Source organism: Eumetopias jubatus, unplaced genomic scaffold, assembly GCF_037043125.1.
Source record: "Eumetopias jubatus isolate StellerSeaLion01/CBP00866 unplaced genomic scaffold, mEumJub1_p1.0 scaffold_32, whole genome shotgun sequence".
In the NCBI taxonomy this organism is placed as follows: domain Eukaryota; kingdom Metazoa; phylum Chordata; class Mammalia; order Carnivora; family Otariidae; genus Eumetopias; species Eumetopias jubatus.
Genome location: NW_028274838.1, coordinates 94,153 through 116,347, shown reverse-complemented (window position 1 = coordinate 116,347; position 22,195 = coordinate 94,153). Strand labels below are relative to the sequence as shown.

The 22,195-nt window shown below is 45.3% G+C and overlaps 1 non-coding gene across 1 annotated transcript; it reads right to left on the bottom strand.

The window, feature by feature from the left end:
* Nucleotides 1–19,762: 19,762 nt before the first annotated feature.
* LOC148161941 (small nucleolar RNA U3) lies at nt 19,763–19,975 on the bottom strand. The gene has a single exon (XR_015767244.1). It is a non-coding gene; the product is annotated as a small nucleolar RNA U3 (small nucleolar RNA).
* Nucleotides 19,976–22,195: the final 2,220 nt, after the last annotated feature.

Genomic DNA, 22,195 nt, shown 5'->3' with positions numbered 1-22,195 from the left:
TATGTTCAAACGGACTAAACTTTAGACTTAAATTATATAAACTTTCTTGCTTGTAAATTATATCTCAATATGCCCATTGAAACAGTTTAAATTATAAAAACAAAAAATTTCATACCCGGAAATTCAATAAATGATTTTATATTTTCCAAAAAGTTCAACCGTATGTTTTTGCAAGCTTAAAGTGGCAATGAATTATTTCTTTGGATATGAAAATGAATTGATCTATCTTTATCTTTCTATATGTAACTCTCGAAGAAAGACAACCTTAAGAGGACATAAAGGGAAGCCACAGTATAGAAGTATGTTTATCTCCTACAAAGGACCATTCTCTAGAATTAGATATCATATAGTCTGATAAGATAATGAACACAATACAATAATTGGTCAAAAGATTTGAATAGAAACTTCAGGAAACAAGATATGGGAATGGTTCATTAGCACATGAAAAGATGCACAATGCATTGGTCATGAGGGTAAAAAGTCAGTACTGCAATGAGGTATCATGGCATATCTGTTGGTATGGCTAAAGTCAGAAAGTCTGAAATCTCACACAAAACACCTGGATGTCTCATATAGCTGTGGGAATGAAAAATAGTACAACCACTTTGAAAAGCTGACTTCCAGTTACTTATAAGATTAAACAAATACAAATCCTATGGATAGTCATTCCATTCCTAGGTATTTACACAGTATGTCTACAGAATTATCAGCATATGAATGTGTGTAATAGCTTTATTATTATGCCCCAATTATGACTGCCCCAAACTGGAAGTGACACAAAAGTCCAGTGACAGATGAATGTATAAACAGAGACGAAACACTTGAAATCCTGCCCAGCAATAAAAATGTCATGAAGTATTGGTGCATGTAGGAATATGGATGAATTTATTTTTTTCAAGATTTTATTTCCTTATTTGATAGAGCGAGAGAGCACAAGTGGGGGGGTGGCAGACAGAGGGGGGGAAGCAGGCTCCGTGGGGAGCAGAGAACCCCACACGGGGCTTGATCCCAAGATGCTGAGATTAAGACCTGAGCTGAAGGCAGACGCTTAACTGACAGAGCCACGCAGGTGCCCTGGAATATGGATGAATTTTAAAATCATTGCACTGCACTGTATGGTAGAAAGCAGATATAAAAGAGTATATATATGTATTTCCAGTTATATGAAGTTGTTAAAACTGCAATGATCTCCAGTATCGTTGGTTCCCTGGGTGTGAGGCTGGAGGCAGTGATGGACCGCAAAGGGGCACAAGGGAAGTTGTGAGGTAGTGGAAATGCCGTGTATCTTGAGTGTAACAGAAGTTTCATATGACCTCACTGATATGAGGAATTCTTAATCTCAGGAAACAAACTGAGGGTTGCTGGAGTGGTGGGGGGTGGGAGGGGTGGGGTGGCTGGGTGATAGACATTGGGTAGGGTATGTGCTATGGTGAGCTCTGTGAATTGTGCATGACTGTTGAATCACAGATCTGTACTTCTGAAATAAATAATGCAACATAGGTTAAGAAAAAAGAAAAAGAAGAAGATAGCAGGAGGGGAAGAATGAAGGGGAGTAAGTCAGAGCGGGAGATGAACCATGAGAGACGATGGACTCTGAAAAACAAACTGAGGGTTCTAGAGGGGAGAAGCGTAGGGGGATGGGTTAGCCTGGTGATGGGTATTAAAGAGGGCACACTGTGTGTGGAGCACTGGGTGTTATGCACAAAAAAAGGAATCCTGGAACACTACATCAAAAACTAATGATGTAATATATGGTGATTAACGTAAGAATAAAAAATTAAAAAAGAAAAAGTTGGAAAACCGTCAGTTGTAGATTCTGAATAGAGGCCTTTAGGGAGTAGAGAAAAAAAAAACACCAGCTCTGGTGAAAGCTGAAGCCAGAAACCCCTTCAAGCTCGGATTGACAAAACAATGCAGGTATATCAGTAGGGACAGTTTTGCTTGAGCCCGAGAGCTGCAGAAGCCACAAGGACCTTTGTCCTAGAGCTAACCTGCTGTTTGGGAAAGGTCTGTGGTGCCAAACCCAGCGGGTTCTTTGTGAGTAGACAGAGGTGCCTCTTTAAAAGCCTGTCAGGGGGCACCTGGCTAGCTCAGTCAGGAGAGCAGGGGAGTCTCCATCTGGCTTCATGACCCCTATCACTACTTTGGGTGTAGGGATTACTTCAACAAATAAACTTACAATAAATAAACTACATCAAGCTGGACCGTCTCTAGTCTCGGAAGGGTCCTCTGGAGCAAGGCTAAACTAGGTAGGCTACCAAGTGGCCTAATCAAGGATATGGAGTCTAGGGATTGGGTGAGGCTTTGCAGGGTGCCTGGGGGGATAGGTGGGGAGGGGAGGGAAGAAGGAGAAGGGACGCTGACCCATGTTCCCCAGGGAATGAAAAGAAAGCACCTTTGCTGGATCAGGGACTGCAAACCACCCACTGAAATATAAGCAGAGACATTGCTCTGCGAAACACAGAAAAAGAAACCCGACAGCCAAGGTGGGATATATGACCAGTGGACAGAAACTGTCCTGCATGCTTTTGATTGAGCAAGAGCCAAACCCAGATTCTCAAGAAAGCAGCCCTTAAAAGCAGAGGTGTTTTATTCAGCGTCCTGGTGTCGCCTGAGTGAGCTTCTTCTCCAGCCAATGCCATCAGCCAAAGGCAGGGAAAAGACAAAACAAACAAACAGAAAAATGAATAAGAAAACAAAGGCTATTCTTAAACAACCAACAACAGGTGAAAAAGCAAAAGCAGCCCCCCACTGCCACTGCCACAAATAATGCAGAGGAGTTGTCCACACTCGGGGAAATCCCTGGGGTCAGCACGTCCGCGGTGCGATGGAGGGGCCTCGCGGGGGGAAAACCACCTGCTTGATCCCCATCTCCCCTGCTGGGTAAGTGTGAATCGCTCCGCCTCCACCCCACACCAGTCTCACCCGCCTTCCACCAGACACACACGCTCACTCGCCTAGGCGCACCCCAACACCCTCGGCACCCACTCCTGTCGCAAGCACCCTCACCCTCCACGCGACGCTTCTGAATACAATGGAAGCAACAGCGCTGCTACCTCCTCAGTGCTGCGAATTCTAAGGGGCAGAACCGCACAGCAACGTTACCTGGTTTGCATCAGACACGCCCCGTCCGTGACTTCAAGGGCTTCACCTCAGTCCCCACCCCCACCCTGTATCCCTGCCCCCAGCTCCCCTCCCAACTTAGATTTCAGTGCTGGTGTTCCTCCTTCTCCTCCTCCAGCCACCCCTGCCCCCTTCCCCCTCTCCCCTTCCCGCCTTCTCCCTCCCCCTGCCCTGGCTTCCTTCCTCACCTGCCCAGTCTCCTCCATCTCCTGATTTGGTTACCACTCCTCCTTCCTCTCCCTGCAGCTCTGGCCCCCCCAAACCCTACACAACCCTCCCCCACCTCCCAGCACAGGGAAGGCTGTGCCATCCAGAGAGAAACATGAGGGAGGACTTTCCACCAGCCCGCGAAGCGCAGATACATCTCTGACTCTTGCTCTCTCTAGCTCTCTCTCTTCAGAACCGGTTTGGAGGACACGGAGTGCCATGGCCGCACCTGTGCAGCTCAAACCAGTCCCCACCGCCTCCCCCAGGCCTGGACACTGCGGGTGGGACGGGAGGACCAAAACTCCGCAACCCCTGGGTCCTCGGGCTGACACCTGCCCGCAACAGCCCACACGCTGAACACGTTCTGGGGCCCGCTTCTTCCCCAGGCGGGCTCCTAGGACAGGGACGGCGCGCCCCCTCGTGGCCGCGCGGGGAGGCGCCCAAGGATCCTGCAGTTGAGGGCAGGGCCAAAGGAGACCACCCCTTCTACTTGCTTGGACCAGGCTCAGAGTTCTCAGCAGGGGTTTAGTGTCGTCCCAGGCTCCCCACTCTGCCACCGCCTTCCCTCCCTCCACCGCTGGGCGCTTCCCCCTGGAGGGGATTTCTACAGTCAAGGTCGGCCTTTGGAGGGAATACAGCCAGGTCTGGAAAACTAAACAGACTAACTACTTTGAAGAGATTCGGGTACTTGTATGGTCATGGATGGAGCGCCCTAGGGTTCTGATTTGCCTTGTCTTGATTGCGCCTTGAGGTAGTGGTTTACTTTTCCCGGAATGTTTAAATTAGAAAAGATTGGAGGGTGGAGAGGGGGCGTCCAACATTAGTTGTCACCTGAGATCAATAGTGTGCTGCTGGGTAGAATAACGCGCCCTCCCTAGGAGCTGCCCAGGCTAATGCCAGGAACCTGTGCACATGTTCCACCCTGCAGCAAAAGGGACCCTACACAGGTGCTTATGTTAAGGACCTTGAGATGGGGAGATGATCCTGGATTATCCAGGCGGCGCCCTGCAATGACAAGGGGGTCCTAAAACACAAAGAGGCAGAGAAAGAGGTCAGATGGAGGCTGTGTGAGGAGGACTCTGCCTGCTGGGACTGGGGCTGGGGCTGAGCATGGAGGAGGGGCCTCTAGGAGCTGGAACGGGCAAAGAGACACACTGCCTGGTTAACCTAAAAAATAGAAAGCGCCAGGTATTTTACCAGCCAAATTGGGATTCCTGGGGAATAAAAGGGAAAGGTGATGTGGGACAAACCAGCTGGTCTGAGGAAAGTCACCTAACCAGAGTTGTGCAGGGTCACTGGTGTGGCATGCAGTGAGGTCCTGCTCAGGACCTCCATGGGAGGAAAGGCCACCAAGTTAGGGGGCAATCATTTGAAAGCAGTAGAGGGAGCAGGACCTGGAGCTCTTGCAGGTGAAATAACTCCTAATAAGGAGCCAGATCAGTCATCTGAAAATAACCCAGAGCTGACACATGTGAGAACCGCCAGAGAAGGATATGAAAGCTTTTAGTATAAGTTTTCCATCAGTTGTAAATGTTAAACCGATAAATAGAAAATATAAACAAGACCCTCTCTATTTTTAAGAGATGAAAACTACAATGTCTGAAAGCAAATGTACTACAAGGGATTGACAGAATTTAGAAAATGCAGAAGAAAAATTTTTGATAGAATTGTATTGAATTTATAGATCTATTTGCGTAGTATTGAGATATGAACTACATTAAATCTTCCAATGCATGCATACAGTTGTTCTTTTTTTCCCCCATTTGGTCTTTTATCTCTTGCAGAAGCAATGCTTCTTATGCTTTTCAGTGAACAAGTCTTGCTCTCCTTGAATGAATTTACACCTGACACTTTTACTGTTTTGTGTGCCATTGTAAATGGAATTGCTTTCTAAATTTCCTTCTCAGATTGTTCATTACTAGTGCATAGAAACACAACTGATTTTGTATATATGGTACCCTGCAACTTTACAGAATGAGTCTATGGACTCTAATATTTTTGTGTGTGGATGATTTGAGGTTTTTCTATCTTTAGGAGCATGTCCTCTGTAAATAGAGATACAGGTTGACCCTTGACCAATGTGGGGTAAGGATGGTGACTCTCAAGATCAAAAACCTGTGTTATAACTTTTGACTCCCCCAAAACTTAACTACTAATAGCCACTTGTAGACTAGAAGCCTGACTGATAACATAAAGTCCACTAACCCATGTTTTGCAAGTTATATTTATTCTACACTGTATACTTCTAATAAAGTAAGCTAGAGAAATGAAAATGTTATGAAGAAAATCATTCGGAAGAGAACATATATTTGGAGTAGTATACTGTGTTTATCAAATAATGCACATATAAGTGTACGCATGCTGTTCCAACCTGTGTTGTACAAGGTCAACCATAGTTTTATTTCTTCCTTCCCCACTCTTTTTTCTCACTTTTAGTTTTGAATAGTATTTTGGCCGAGGATTGAATTCCATACCTAGAGACGGATTCTTGAGTCTCCTCTTGATTAGAACGAACTTTTCAAGTTCATCCCTGACATTAAATCTAAATTAGACCTGCTTTGGGGCTTGGAAATGGAGGGAAAAAGTCACCCTCCTTTCTTCTCACTGCATTTTAGACTTCCTCCTCAAAATGAATGTCAGGGGGCCCCTGGGTGGCTCAATCGTTAAGCCTCTGCTTTCCGCTCAGGTCGTGATACTGGGGTCCTGGGATCGAGCCCCGCATCGGGCTCCCTGCTCAGCAGAAAACCTGCTTGTCCGTCTCCCACACCCTCTGCTTGTGTTCCCTCTCTCAGTGTGTCTCTCTCTGTCAAATAAATAAAATCTTAAAAAATAAAAAAAATTCTTGCAAACAGTGCTGAGGACTCATACTGGCCATTGGTTTGCTCGTGCCTCCCAATGTTACCCTCAAAAATGTGAGGAAGACTTCATACTAGGTAAGATTTAGGACCTTGGTGGGCTAAATATTCAGCAGCCTTTATACCAAATATGTTGCTAACATACCTTTCATGACAAGTGGAGAGGACTGAACAAGAAAATATGAAGCGGAGCAGAGCCATCTTACCTTGAAAAAACATGGGCATTTTTGATTACTCAAGGTAGCATATGCAGAAATCTAGCCTGGGCTGCCCTGGAGCCTTGTAGGCTTTACATTGCACATTCAGGGTCTCTAGGATGCGCACGTGCACGCGCGCGCGCGCACACACACACACACACACACACACACACACACACACACACACACACTCCTCCAGTCCATCTACATAGGACTTGTGATCAAATCAGGAGCCAGTCCTAGAGTAGTAGGGCCCAGAGCCCGTGAGCAACAGATGCCTAAACAGGAGCCACTGTCCCTGCTTTTTCTATAGAAGACACACCTGTTGCGTGGCTCCCTTCTTTGTCACGGGCCCTCTGATCCATGCCCCGCCACGTGTTTCCCCACCCACCCCACCTCCTGGGCAATGGCCAGCCTGTGACCGGACAGGAAGTGACGTCCACACCCCCTGGGTTTAGGCCTCCTATGGGTTCTCAGGCCTCGTTGGGAGAGCAGTGTAGCAAAATATCTCTTGGAAATGAAAACTATCATCGTAGGACTAAGAACAACAATAAATAGATTCGCAGAATCATGCGAAGGATCTGTACTGGAAATCAGAGCCAAAACTGTAAGAGAACAAAAGCAGAAGCTACACCCAAAAGGTGTGTCTGGTAAGGCCAGATGTGCGGAACAGGATTTCAAGTGGAGCAAGAGATGTTAGGCGAGTGTCCCGCTCAGCAGCGGGAAGGCGTGGGGACCAGCGCCCCACAGGGTCATGGGAAGGGCGAGGGAGGGCAGGGCCAGGCACCGATGTGGAAGGAGACCCGACAGAGCCGGCCAAGTCCTGGATGCGTTTGGCGGAGACCGCCGGGCACCAAAACTGGGAGCTCGGCCTTTGCCACAGATTCCAAAGAAATACATTCCCAACAGCTAACATTTAAGTGTTTGTGTGTGTGTGGGGGGGGGTGATGACATGTTCCATGACAAGAAAAGTAGCATTTCCTTCTGAATGTGGCATGCGAGAGTCCTGTCATTTTGTCGGCAACACAAGATTCCGATTCTATGACACCACATCGTTGTGGATACCGTGACATGATTTTTGGGCTCAATGTGTTCCGAGCCGATGCAGTTAGACAAGGCCGAAGAGTCCAGAGTGGCAGCTTAGGGCTAGAGAGCCCCCAGAGAGGACCCGCGCTTGCCTCTGGCTGGGTAATCAGAGAGCTCGCTCCCCTGTGAACTGAAGGTTGGAGCTTCCAGCCCAGCTGGGAATACTGGGTTATAACTGATCCGAGGCCTTACTAAGCTATACTGTGCGAAACATTCTTTCTTAGCTAGCTTCTTCCCTGACTTATCCTCAGTATCTATTTTATTTTTGTTTTTAAAGCTTTAAAAGTTTTATTTATTTATTTATTTATTTATTTATTTATTTATTTATTTAGGAGAGAGAGAGCATGCCCCTGCAAGCCTATAAACGGTGTGGAGGGGCAGAGGGGGAGGCAAAGGGAGAGAATCTGAAGAGGTCTCTGCACTGAGCCTGGGGTTCAATTTCAGGACCCTGAGATCATGACCTGAGCCAAAACCAAGAGTTGAAAGCTTCACCAACTGAGCCACCCAGGTGCCCCATATGTTTTAAATGTTTCAGGGATTTTATTTTTAAGGAATCTCTACATGCAATGTGAGGCTCGAACTCACAATCCCAAGATCAAGAGCAATATCAAGTTTATTTTTATTTTTTTAAACAATTTTATTTAATTATTTGAGAGAGAGTGAGAGAGCGAGCAGGAGAGCATGGTGGGAGGCACAGGGAGAAGGAGACTCCTCGCTGAGCAGGGAGCCCGATGTGGGGCTCGATTCCCGAACCCTGGAATCATGATCTCAGCCAAAGCAGACGCTCAACCGGCTGAGCCTCCCAGGTGCCCCAGCAATCGCTAGTTTAAATCAGAGGTGGGAAGATCCTGCCTGAACACCTAAAGTTCCTTTTAGTTATTAGGGGGTTGGTAGAAAGAGTCTTTTTTCTTTCTTTCTTTCTTTTTTTAGGATAAAAACAAGTTCTGGATTTCTAGAGCCTAGGTATCTCATAGACAATATGACCTTTCTTCCTAAGAGTGGGTTTTTACACCTGTTCATTCCTGGAAATTTGGTGTGAATTCCTTTAAGCCAGATTAAACTGATTGGCTTTTTTATTCCTCACAGCCAGAAAGAATACACGCCAAGGTTTCAGTGAGAGGATCTCTTATAGGATTTGGGCTTTAGTTGGGAGATATGGGGAAGGATGGAAATAGGCAGGGTTTGTTCTATATTGAACACTGGCAGCACGGACAATTCTTTGATTGTGGTAAAGAAGTCATATGCGTTTCCTTAGGGAGGGAGGTCGATTTTTGGATGTAGGTCTTAACAGTATTGCGAATAGCCTTGTTTTGTCCCATTTCATCAAGGTCTCAAAGCAATCTTGTCTGAGGTTGATATTCTGCATGTAAGATTATTTATTTCACACATGGGAACAAAACAGCCAGGCTGGGAGTGCCAGAGCAGTTCAGGGCATCGGAGGCTGGGATTGTTCTTTGTCCCTGGAAATCCCTAAAACAGAGAACAAGAAAAGAGAGCCCTCTGGTCTCCCAAGCTGTAGCTGCAAACCTGAGTGGGAAAATGAGACTTGGACTAAGTATCTTGAATTTCCTGTGGCTCCATTTCCCATTTCAAAATGGGTCAAAAGGAATTGTTCCTGCATGGGTTGTCCCAGGTGTTAAATTGGTAGAGTAGGCAGCTAGATCTGAGCTGGAGGCAAGGAGGGTGGTACACAGTGCTTTCGTGGTTTCCCACCTGCTGGACTGTCAGATCCAGACCAGCAGGTGCAGAGCTTGTGCTCTCCTTAACAGCGTGTGTCCTACAATAACCTATGGCTTCCTTATAATATATTTACATTGCGGTTTCCATCCCCCAGTGGGGAAAATGGCCTTGACAGTTCCAGGAAGAACTTACTTAGGGCCAAAAACTCCCCCTATCAACCATTAGGCTGAGTCCCTTAGATGATTGGAAACATCTTCAGTTGGAAACCACCCTGGCTGTGACCCATAATCTATGAAACATAAAAAGAAAAAACACCCCTAACCCCGGTGCAGCTGCCACCCCAGGGCCTGTCTGCTCTCCCATCTTGAGAGTGGACTGAAGTTCAACCAGGAGTGTAAACCAACTGAGTATACAAGTATGACTGTATAATTGTGACAAAAGAGTATTCCCAGGAAAAGTCCTTCTGGACATTGTTGTTTGAACAGTGGGAATATGGATTGACCACTGTCCCCTGACATTCAGATTCGGGTTCCCGGAGGATATGTTAGGAGCCTCAACAGGGAAGCTCAGAGCCAAGGCCTGTGTGGCGGCAGTGCTGCCATCAACTGATGAAGGAGTTTGGGAAAATCTCTTTGTCTCTCTGGGCCTCAGCTTCTTCATGTGTAAGATAAGGTTGTTAATCAAATTATCACCGTCCCTTCCTGCTCAGTTTCTGTGAATGTACGAGGGTCTGCAGTGCCTTTGAAGCAGCCCTGGGGACTTCAGCTGAAACCTGACTTGGTCCATTCAATGTGTGTCCCTTGCAGGAGTCTGAGCTGAGCCCACACTGAAAACAGAGAACAGAGGGAGCATTTGGGAGACATAAAATCAGCAGGTTTGGAGGATGAACATAACCCAAGGAAGGACAAGGCAATGGTGGAGCAGGTGGTTGCCAAAGGAAGTAAGAAAAAGGAGAAGTTGAGTCCAGAAAAATCAGGGGAAATTGAGGAATGCATACAGCAGCATCTAACTCTGGAAAGAGCAGCCTGAGCTGAGCAAAGAGAACTAGGAGAGTAAGTTTTCCGCTCACCTTCAGGTTTTTTCAAAATTGATTCATAACTGATTCCCCATGTGACATCAGTTTCACATGGCATCACAGGGATTGGGCGACTCTATAAATTATGTTAGGCTGACTACTAGTGTAGCTCCCACTCTAACCACGCAGATCTCTTACTGCACCTCCGACTATGTAATATGAGATCTGTCCTCTAACATTTTTTTTTAAATCTTCACTGTAGAGGATGTTTTGACAGAGTGTAGGTTTCTATGCCCTCCCCTCCCCCCACCACTACCATGGGCCTTCTTTGGATTTTGCCAGAGAGGGGCAGTAACATATAGGAAGTTCCCTATTTTAGGTCACTGCAGCCCCTGATCTTGGACCAGGATGTTCAGCCAAGGCCAGGGAAATATGGGTTAACAGGAACCCTTGTTTGCAAGCCCAGCCCCAATGTGAAGGACCAGAGTGTTTCTTCTAGGCCCCCGCAGGGATGGTTCAGTCCCCAGGAGCTAGCCCTACATAGAGGGCCAGAAAAGGGCAGATTCCCCTAAACCCAGCCCAAAGTGTTCCATTTAGACTCAGAAGAAGGTGAATAGCAGCACAGGCTCTTTTCCCTATGCTGAGCGGTGGGGCAGGGGGGAGCCTCAGTGCCAGTGCAGGAGGGAGCATCAAAGGGAACCTTTGGATGTTAACCTAAAGGTTAGTGCTTAGAGCCCACCCAGGGGACCAAACCTACTTAAGATCCATCCAGATCTTGCCAGCGGCTTCCCTGGGTCCTGCAGCCCTGACTTCCTCTAGGTATCTCCAGGCAGCTGCTGCCCCTGTCTTTGCCTGCTTCCCCCTGGTGTCCTTCGGCAACCTGAAGGTCTGTTCCCTTAAGTAGTCTGCTGCCTGGTGGATTCCAGGGGAACTGCCGGGGCCTGAGGCTGAAGGCACAGGCACTGAATCCCTGACTCCAGCTGGGAGGTCAGAAACCAGGCTCTGAGCCACCACCTGCTGGGACTCCAGGATGTGGCCCCTCACCAGGCAGTGTTTGCCTGGGGGCCCCAGGTCCCACTGATGTGTAACGGTCGCCTTCTTTCTTTTTTTAGGTGAAACTGACATACAATAAGTTTCACCCATTGTAAACAAAGACAGAGCTGTTCAGCTAGTGCCCTAGTATGTTTCAGAGTCTTGTTCACCTTCCCACACTCCCTCCAGCCCCTCTGCAGACAGTCTCCACTCCCTCCTCCAGCCCCAAGCAGCACTGATCTGCTTTCTGTCTCTGTGCATTGCTCCTTTCTGCACATTTTACATAAGCCGAATGAGACAGTCTGTAGTTCTTGGTGACTGGCTTCTTTCACTTAGCATCCTTTTGAGGTTCCTCCATGCTGTAGCTTGGATCAGATTTCTGTGCCTTTTGTTGCCCAATAGATGCCATGGTACAGATAGGCCACATTTGGTTTGTCCATTCACCAGCCGATGGCCCTTTGTGTTGCTGTCAGTTTTTGCCCATTGTGAATAACGCTGCCCGGAACATTTCTGACCGAGACTTGAGCGGACATATGTTTTTACTTCTCTCAGATAGATTCCTAGTTGTGGAATGGCTGGGTCCTATGGCAAGCTTGTGCTGAACTCTTAGGAACTCTCAAGGTGGCTTCCACAGGGCTCTTATATTTTACGTTGCCACCAGCAATATAGGAGGGTCCAGTTTCTCCACATCCTCAGCAACACTTGGTATCGTCTTTGGAAAATAAGTGCACTAGTTGGTGTAAAATGGTACCTGGTTTTCCTTGCATTTCTTTGAGGACTAATAACATATTACTAATAACATTGATTACCTTTTTATGTGTCTCCTTTGGTACATGTGTATTCAACTCTTATACTGCCTTAAACAAGTGTGTTGCTTCTGCCCATTGAGAGAGTTCAAAGTCCTCTTGTCTCTGGTGAATGGTAGTCCTCATTGGGTATTTAATCCACAAATATTTTCTCCTAATCAGTGGCTCCTCTGTTCCTTTTCTCAGTGACAAAGTTTGTAGCAAAAAAGTTCTTCATCTTCAGGTTTCTCTTACGTATCGTGCTCTTGCCCTAGTGACTTAGAACTCTTTGATTACTGTGAATTCCTGACCATTTTCTCCCATGTATTCCTCTTGCACAATAGTTTTGGCTCTTATACATAGATCTGTTACCATTTTGAGTTCATTGTTGTGTAAGGTGTGATTTCCAGCAACAGCTGTGGGGGAGCTTTGTCCTGACAGGTGCAGGACAGCCTGAGGGACACTTGTGTTTCAGAGATAGTCACCCCTGGGCCAGGAATGGAGATTTCACCGTGCTGCACCTGTTAGTGAAAGGCTGAGTGCCTTTGGGGAGGGGAGATAAATGGGGCTGTGGTCATATACAGCATGTACTCCCTGGTTTCTGGGACTGGGTACAAAGGAGCTCCAGGAGCCCCAGGGCAGTCCTGCTCACAGGTGTCTTTAGAAGCAGAAACACACTGAGAGCAGGAGAGAATAACACAGAAAAGACCACAGGGATCCCAGCGGATCTGGGTTGGGATCCTAGAGGGTCTTCTATGGGTGGGCACATTTTCCATATATATGTCCTTCTATGGGTGGGTGGGAAAGAGAATTCGCACACAGCCGGAACTCAGGAAACATGCCCAGAAGGAGTGGAACGGATTGAAGGCATGTCCCAGAGTTTGCACTATTTTTTCAACATGAAAATCATGGTATGTGCCTGCATCAAAGGTGCTGGAGGGACACATGCTGCCTCGGTCAGTAGAGCATACATCTTTCATCTTAGGGTCATGCATAGAGTCCCACGTTAGTGATGGAGCCTAGCCGAACTCTAAAAAAATAATAATAAATAGAAAACAAAGAGGTGCATGCCTCAGGAATCAGAATTACTCCCCCTAAGGTAAGGAGGGGGCATCTACCTTGGTCCTTGCAGTTCAAGAGCCATTCTGAGCACTACAGAATCCTAAATGTACATCAACCTAAAGAACCTACACTTTTAATATTTGTTGGGTTTCCCCTGTGTGGTTAGAGGTCCACTGGCAGACAAAAGTTGACATGCTGAGCACAGAAGCAGACCAAGAAACAGACTATTACCTGGATCCAACACATTACTCTCTGTCCTCACTGCAGTCTCCCTGAAAATGGGAATGGGCAATCGAAATGCCTGGTATTCAACACAGGTTAAGAAAAAATGGAAAGTTTGGGTTAACAGTTTAAATTATTGTGTCCTCAGATTGACTTTGATGGCAAGTGGAGACTCTGTTGCACGTCTTCTAGGTTCTGCAGGTGGAAATGAGGGGCTAAGGGACAAACTAATTATACAACTCAGAGTAACTTTGGTAACTTACTATCTTCACACGTGACAGAGTTTTCTTTCATTTTGTCTGATCCCATAGTCTCATGCTTGAGTCTAAACACATTTGTACAAGGAAGTTGATATGAATACCACACCTAAAATCTGTACCGCTAAATGTTGCAGTGCTTTTTCCTAATGGTACTTTAGGCTTGTTTCTAACTGCCTGTAGCTACGTTACGGCTGACTCTCAAGGCAGCCCATTCTAACCATGTGTGCACTTCTCTTTGGCCCCATCACCAGGTTAAGCAGTGCATCTGATCCATCTCCATCACTGCGGGAAAGATGTAGGTCAGATAGGTAATAAGGAGAAAGGGGGGACAGGGGTGCAGCAAAAAGAAAGCATGCTTATAAGTGGGTTGATTCCAGAGAGGACCATTGCATTGATTTTTTAAATTTTTTAATTTACTTATTTGAGACAGAGTACTTGAGAGATCAGGAGCGGTGGTGGGGGAGTGGAAGAGGAACAGAGAGAAGCAGACTCACCAATGAGCAGGGAGCTGGACATACGGGCTTATCCCAGGACCCTGGGATTCTGACCTGAGCCAAAGACTGACACTTAAACAACTGAGCCACCCAGGTGCGCTTTAAAATAATTTTTAAACTAATCTGGTGCACTTAACATATGGCATTGTATTAGTTTCACATAAGGTCATGGTATTTATTTTGTATTTCTTTTTTAAATATTATTTATTTATTTAGAACAGGGGTGATGGGCAGACGGACAGGAAGAAAGAATCCCAAGCTGACTCTGCACTGAGCATGAAGACAAAACTGGGGCTCAATCGCATGACCCTGAGATCATGACCTGAACTGAAATCAAAAGTCAGACGCTGACCGAGTGAGCCACCTTGGTATATCTAAGAATAATATGTTTAGCTTTCTCTTTGAAATAAGCACTGAGTAATGAGCAAGGCTGAGAGAAACCATGGTACCCATAGGCGCCAAGGTCAAATTGCACAAAATGTTCCACAATGGCATATTTGGGCGAAACAGAATGCCACAACCACCACTGGTGCATGTTCCTTCAGACTCCGAGATCTCTGAGAAAACTCGAGATTGCAGGGTTAAAAATAATCCGAAAGGATCAGAGTGAAATGCCCTTGGGATGTGTGTGGTCTGTTCTAAAGTACACAGCAGAAGATGTTTTGTAGATAGGAAGCCAGCGATAAACAACACACTGTGCATTCCCTTTTTTGTTCTCTTATCCTGTGTTAAGGTCCGAGTACAATGGTGTTTACAATTAATTGATCACAGCCAGTTGCAGATTTCTTTATTCCTTCTCCACTGCCATTACTTCACTTGACAAATCCTGTGTACGTGGAAGGTGCGCCTTACTAAGCCCCTGCTGTAAATCATTATAGATCTATATCACTGTAGAAGGTATATTAGATTATGGAAAATAAACCTCAGGATCTCGGGCTGTTTGCTCGGGGTCCCCTGTGCCTCGCTATACTGTCGTCTCTTTTTCTTTTCTTAAAAGATTTTATTTATTTATTTGAGAGAGAGAATGAGATAGAGAGAGAGAGAGCATGAGAGGGGGGAGGGCCAGAGGGAGAAGCAGACTCCCTGCTGAGCAGGGAGCCCGATGCGGGACTCAATCCCTGGAATCCAGGATCATGACCTGAGCGGAAGGCTGTCGCTTAACCAACTGAGCCACCCAGGCACCACTGTAGTCTCTTTTTCTCAGTTCCTTCGCCAACCCAGGTCCCCGACTCTCTGATGTCGACAATACTGATTATCTTGAATTGAAGCTACCCGAAAAGAAACCGGTGCAAGGGCACTCAAACCTTCCTCTGTCTCCCTGAAAGCAGGAATCCAATCTCCCATATGAAAAAGGCACCCCCTGTACTAAGAAGTAAAAAGACATCCTTCTCACCAGGGCCTTTAAAGCAGAGGTTCTAAATTTGGTCTAGACACTCTCTAAATTAAAACTCCCCAAAATCCCTGAGAAATGTATTTTCTCCTTGTCTAGAATGCATAAAAACTGTCTGCCTTAATACTTTGTATTTCTTTAAGGGTCTCCATTTCAATATCCGTTCTCCATGCGTATTCAATGACTCAGTGAAACTTAATTCTTACTTAAGCTGGGAGACCAGGACAGGTAACAGAGGAACTTCTCCTTCCTTGCATACCCTTTCTGTAATCCTAGTATCTTAGCCAATGATTTGTAAAGGAAAGAAGTAAGAGAATTATATACCTGGGAGAAAGATTTGTCCCCAGGAAGGACTTTCTGGTATTTTTAACAGTGGAAATATCTACATTTGATCCAAAGTCTCCTGAAAAGTATTTATTTATTTTTAAGTTGAACTTCTAATTTCAGTGTCCCCTGAAATTCGGATGTGCCTTCCCAGAGGGTATGTTAGGAGCCTTGAAAGGAAAGCTCACAACCAAGTCCTGTGTGGGGGCCGTGCTGCCATCAAGTGATGAAGGAGTTTGGGAAAATCTCTTCATCTCTCTGCACTCAGCTTCCTCACGTATAAGATAAGGTTGTTAATCAAATTCTCCACGGTCCCTTCCTGCTATGATTCTGTGAGTGCACAAGGGTCTGCGGTGCCTTTGAAGCAGCCCTGGGGACTGCAGCTGAGACCTGACTTGGTCCCTTCACTGTGTGTCTCTTGCAGGAGCCTGAGCTGAGCCCACACTGAAAACAGAGAACAGAGGGAGCATTTGGGAGACAGAAAATCAGCAGGTTTGGAGGATGAGAATAACGCAAAGAAGGACAAGGCAATGGTGGAGCAGGTGGTTGCCCAAAGGAGGTAAGAAGAAGGACAAGTTGGGTCCAGAAAAATCAGGGGAAACTGAGGAATGCATACAGCGGCATCCAACTCTGCAAGGAGCAGCCTGAGCTGAGCAAGGAGAACGAGGAGAGTAACTTCGTCCACGGTGAACCTGTGCACCTGCCGAGGAGCCCCACAGAATGGATCTGGGTTGGTTTGTACTTCAGGGAAGCACCAGTTCCAAGAGGAGGAGGGGGAGGAGTGGCACCTTGGTGGCTATATCCTTAAGCGTCTGCCTTTAGCTCAGGTCATGATCTCAGGGTCCTGGGATCGAGCCCCGCATGGGGCTCTCTGCTCGGCAGGAAGCCTGCTTCTCCCTCTCCCGCTCCCCCTGCTCGTGTTCCCTCTCTCGCTATGTCCTCTCTCTTAAATAAATAAAGAAAATCTTAAAAAAAAAAAAAGAGGAGGACGATGTGACCATGAGCCTCTGCCCCAGACCCCTAGCTTTGACCTCAGAGCTGCCCTCATGGTGGATGTTCTCCAAGTCAGTGTGGGCTTAGAGGGATCAGTGATGTATGGATAAAGGTTGGACTTGTCCATTCTTACTGCAAGAGTTCTACCCTAAGGTCAGGAAGGGCCAGGGTAGGAGACCCTTGCCTCTGAGGCAGTGATACCAATTATATTCTTCTGAATTTATGGTTGTCAAAGACTTTACACACATTTGTCTTGACTGTGTGTTGAGTGTTTCATTTTCCTTAGTCTCTGTTAAGAACTTGGAATTCTGACATCAATAAGATTTCACTAAGGAGGTCAAAGCAGTGAGAGGAAGAATGCAAACAAAATCTTGTAGCTCAGCACACCTGGGTGGCTCAGTTCATCGAGAGTCTGCCTTCAGCTCAGGTCATGATCCCACGCTCCAGGGACCAAGCCCCATTGAGGGGGGTGGCTCCCTGCTCAGCAGTGGAGTCTGCTTCTCCCTGTCCCTTCCCCAGCTGTTCTCTTTCTCTCTGTCTCTCTCTCACTCTTGCTTTCTCCCTCACTCTCTCTCTCTCAAATAAATATATAAAATCTTTTTCAAAACTGTTGTAGCTCTCCTAACCTGGCATATGGTGGCAGTGCAGAGGATGGAGGGGGGAGGGAGCTAGGCCGAAGACATCTCTTCCTAATAACTGAACCATTGAGAGGAATCCAAGAGGACAGTCCCTCTTCATCAGAGCTCACCACAGGGGAGTGTCATGGGGCATTGAGAGTGTAGGGCAGGCTCCACTTTAAGGAAGGGTATTTGTTGCCTCCTGGAAGAAAGCAGAGAGCGTTCGTGCAGGTATTTGGGACAGGAATGTAGTTGAGATTAGAGATTTGCCACCCCCTTTATCAGATCCGTGAAGGAACGTCTCCGAGAGCTTCCTCAGTGCTTGGTTTGGTCCTAGGAGTCATGAGTACAGAGATGAGTAAAACATTATCCCAATTGTCGTGGGGCTCTCAGTCTAGTTACCAGAAGTCATGAAAAGTGTAGTGGTGGTGGATTCCTTGGAGGAAGTGGCCAGTGCTGCCTGGGGATGGCCTGGTCTCCCTCTGTGTTTTCCAACAGCTGGATGACCTGTCCTGACCCAGGGACCCTGGGCCTCAACTCAATTTCAGCCTCTCAGGACACAGCCAACACCTAGGTTCCATGTTAACCCAAAGCAGTCAACACTATGAAGGTCTGCAGAGGAAACTGCTGGTATGGGTAGCTCCCCACTTTGTCTTGGCCAACTGGAAAATAGAGGCGAGTTCACTAAGACTTGTAGGGTCATCCTTGCCCTAATGATCAGGGATTAGTCTTTCTCTCTGTTAAGTGAAATACTTTCTAGCTTCAGTATTGTCTCTCCACTTAAAAACTGTGGAACTATTGGCTAAAGTTTCGATCAAGTAGCTACAGTGAAAAAGGGGTAAAACAACTTCCAAGCTGCAGTGAGAATGTGCAGAAACTCTTATACTGAATAATAATCGGACAAATCACTTTTAAATTGCACAAAAGATTTATACAGTAATTCTGGAATAGACAATGTAAGTCTGTCGCTTTCTCCTTCTTCTTAACATTGCTTTGATAATTTAAGATCATTTCCATTTCCATATAAACATTTGGATCAGCTTAGAAATACTTACTAAAATGTCTGCTGGAAGGTTGATTGGCATTGTATTAGATTTGTTGATCAATTTGGGAAGAATTGACCTCTAAACCATAATGAGTCTTCCAATCCACCACAAATTTTATCTCCCCATGTATTTAGTTCTTTAATTTCTGGAAGTAATGCTCTGTAGTTTTCAGTGTAATATTCTGACACGTATTGTGTCTGATAAGACAATGCAGTAGGAAAACTGGTCAAAAGAATTGAAGAAGAAATGCTTCACAAAAGAAGATACACAAAAGGCCAAAAAGCACTTGAAAAGATGCTCCACTTGAAACCATTGAAAAGCATGAAGTTGAACATAAATCAAAAGGGCTTCATGAATGTCTCCGCAAGGCTCCATCTTAAACTAAGTAACCTGTTCCTTCTCTTCTGCAAACCTCTGCTCCTCTCTTCTAAGCCTTTTGTTTCAGGATCCTGGTACCACCCTAAAGACATGATGAAGGAGGCTGGCAGCAGACACACAATTTCTGTGAAAATATACCACCCCCCTGCCCCTTCCTCCAGGGGGAAGGGACTTACACTTTTTGAGGGCCTTGGCCTGTTCTAGACCCCTGTGCCCCGAAAAGCAATAAAGCTATTGTTCCTCAATATTCCAAACTCTGTCTTCGTCTTATATTTTGGCTCTGAAGCACAGAGGTCAGTTTTCGACGGCACACTCAGCCATTGGGAAGATAAATTAATACTACAGTGAGTTACCATTACACATCCATCCCCGTGGCTAAAATTACGAAGACCGAAAACATATGTGGTGAGAATGTAAAGTAACTAGACGTTTCATACACTTGTGGGAATGAAAAATGGTCCAACCACCGAGAAAAACTGAACCACAGGTAAACATTTACCAATCACGTGAACGGCCATTCCTCTCCTAAGGATTTACACAATATGGCCACACAGCAAACTGCACATGAATATTCATCATAGCTTTATTCCCCATGGCCAAACCCAGGAAACTGCATAGATGGCCATGAATAGGTGAATGTACAGACCAAATATATCCATACGGAGGAATACTCCTTAACAATGAAAAATTCTGAACTGGCGATCCATTAATAATATGGATAGATATAAGAATCCCTAGGCTGCAGGAAGGAATGTAGGCATAAAAGAGTTCCATTTCCATAACGTGGTTAAAAATGCAAGCCGACTTTGATACCCGTGGTTGCCTGGGACTGAGGGTGAAGGCAGTGAGAGACTTCAATGGAACCACCCAAGGGAAGCTGTGAGGTAGAGGAAATGCCCTGTGTCCTGAATGGAGCAGTAGTTTCAATTGTATGTAGATCTGTGAAAATGCATTTAGTTGTACAGTTTATCTTTTTAAATTTTTATTTGTTGAGAAAGCACTCACACTGCGTCCTCTCTCTCTTACTCCTCCAAAGGAGGAGAAGAACGATCATCAGTGGCAATGGGCAGCTGTGGAAACAACACCTAAAACCAGGTTCATCTCAGGAGAGAACAATATGCCTCCTCCTTGAGGTTTCAGGTCCTCTACACGTTCAGAGAAACTTCTCTAGTAACAAACTGTAGAAATGAACTGGAGGGTATTATGCTAAGTGAAATTAAGTCAATCAGAGAAAGACACGTATCCTATGACCTCACTGATAGGAGGAATTCTTAATCTCAGGAAACAAACTGAGGGTTGCTGGAGTGGTGGGGGTGGGAGGGATGGGGTGCCTGGGTGATGGGCATTGGGGAGGGTATGTGCTATGGTGAGCGCTGTGAATTGTGTAAGACTGATGAATCACAGACCTGTACCTCTGAAACAACTAATACATTATATGTTTAAAGAAAAAGAGACAGAGAAGCTAGTAGGAAGGGAAAACTGAAGAGGAGGAAATAAGAGGGGGAGAGGAACCATGAGAGACCATGGACTCTGAAAAACAAACTGAGGGTTCTAGAGGGGAGGAGGGTGGGGGGATGGGTTAGCCTGGTGATGGGTATTAAAGAGGGCACATTCTGCATGGAGCACTGGGTGTTATGCAGAAACAATGAGTCATGGAACACTATATCAAAAACTATTGATGTACGGTGATTAACATAACAATAAAAATTAAAATCTAATGATGTAATATGGTGATTAACACAACAATAAAAAATAAAAAAATAAAAAGAGAGAGAGAAGCTAGTAGGGAGGGAAAAATGAAGGGGAGGAAATTGGAGGGGGAGGCGAACCATGAGAGATGATGGACTCTGAGAAACAAACTGAGGGTTCTAGAGGGGAGGGGGTGGGGGAATGGGTTAGCCTGGTGGTGGGTATTAAAGAGGGCAGCATTGAAGGGAGCACTTGCTGTTATACGCAAACAATGAATCATGGAATACTCCATCAAAAACCAGTGATGTAATGTATAGTGATTAACATAACAAAATAAAATTAAATTAAAAGAAAGAAAAAAGAAACGATCTCTGAAAGTACAGCCTTAATTGTACACTTTAAAGGGATGCAGTCTACTGTACCTAAATTATACCTCAGTAACATTCATGTAATAATCTACTATATTTCTCCATATACTAGCAGGGAGCATTTAGAAAATGAAATTTTTAGAAAAAGGAAATGAAATTCAATAAACAGAGTGGAGATTCACATCCACCTTCATTTAATGTATGAGAACACATGTAACAAAGATCCCTGAAAACTCTTGCTGAAATAAATTAAAGGAAATCTAAATAATTAGAAAAAAATGTATCCACATGTATGGACTAGACCACTCAAAATTGTTGGAACATCAAATCAGCATTATTCTGAATCATACTGCATTTGCACTTTGGGGGCAAATTTACAACCTAATTCTCAAATATATATGGTGATCAACATACCTAGAATAGCCAAGACAACCTTGAAGAATTAAATTGGAGAAATTTACTAAATTTTAAATCACCGTAAAGCTATAGTAATTAAGGTGCTCTTAATGGTGTAAGTAACACAATGTAAATAAATCAATGTGAGAGAGTAGAGAGTAAAAAATTTCCTGATACACCTATACATTTAAAAAATTTTTTTTATTTTAATTTTATTTCTTTTCAATTATTTTCTTTTTAAGTAATCTCTGCATACCACATGGCTCTCGAACTCAAAAAAAAAAAAAAAAGGGTGAGAGTTTTACCTGAGCCCCAATTAGTACAGCTGCATGGGACAGGCAATCTTTACACAGGAGAGAGTGTCCTGACAAAGGAAATTTGATATAGAGTTATATACCAAAATATATTTTTTTTACATAAAAAGTTACAAATTTTTATACAAAAGACATTGTAGAAAGACACTGCATTTCCCGGTCTTAAATTTCTAGTACATGTAGGGCTGTATGGCTTTAATGTTATGGGAACCAGGGAAGTGTCTTCCTTTTTCTTATCTTTTCCAGAATGCTCCTTTGGGTTCTTTTCTTTCATAAAGCAGATGTACAATGTGCGCTTGGGGTGAAATAGAGCCCATGCATTGAGATTTGTGGATTCATTTTGACCTTGGTAAATGTGAAAGCATCGCTTTCTTGGGAGCCCAGGTGCAGGACCCACAAATATTAAAGGTGGACAATTGCCTTTATCAGTGCTACAGCGACCTCCTAAGTCTCTGGCTCCTAAGATCTAGAGGGGAACCTGTGCTGAAGAAGTGAAGAGGTGCTTCAGGCACCACTTCCCCTGCCTGCCTGTTTCTCTCTCCTCAACCTCAGCTTCTATGTCACTGAACACCACTGTACTTCATCCATCAATGACCCATGACCTCGAACTGCCCATGTTTGCTTCCAGGAATACAACCCCAGGTCAATGGCATGAGGTCAAC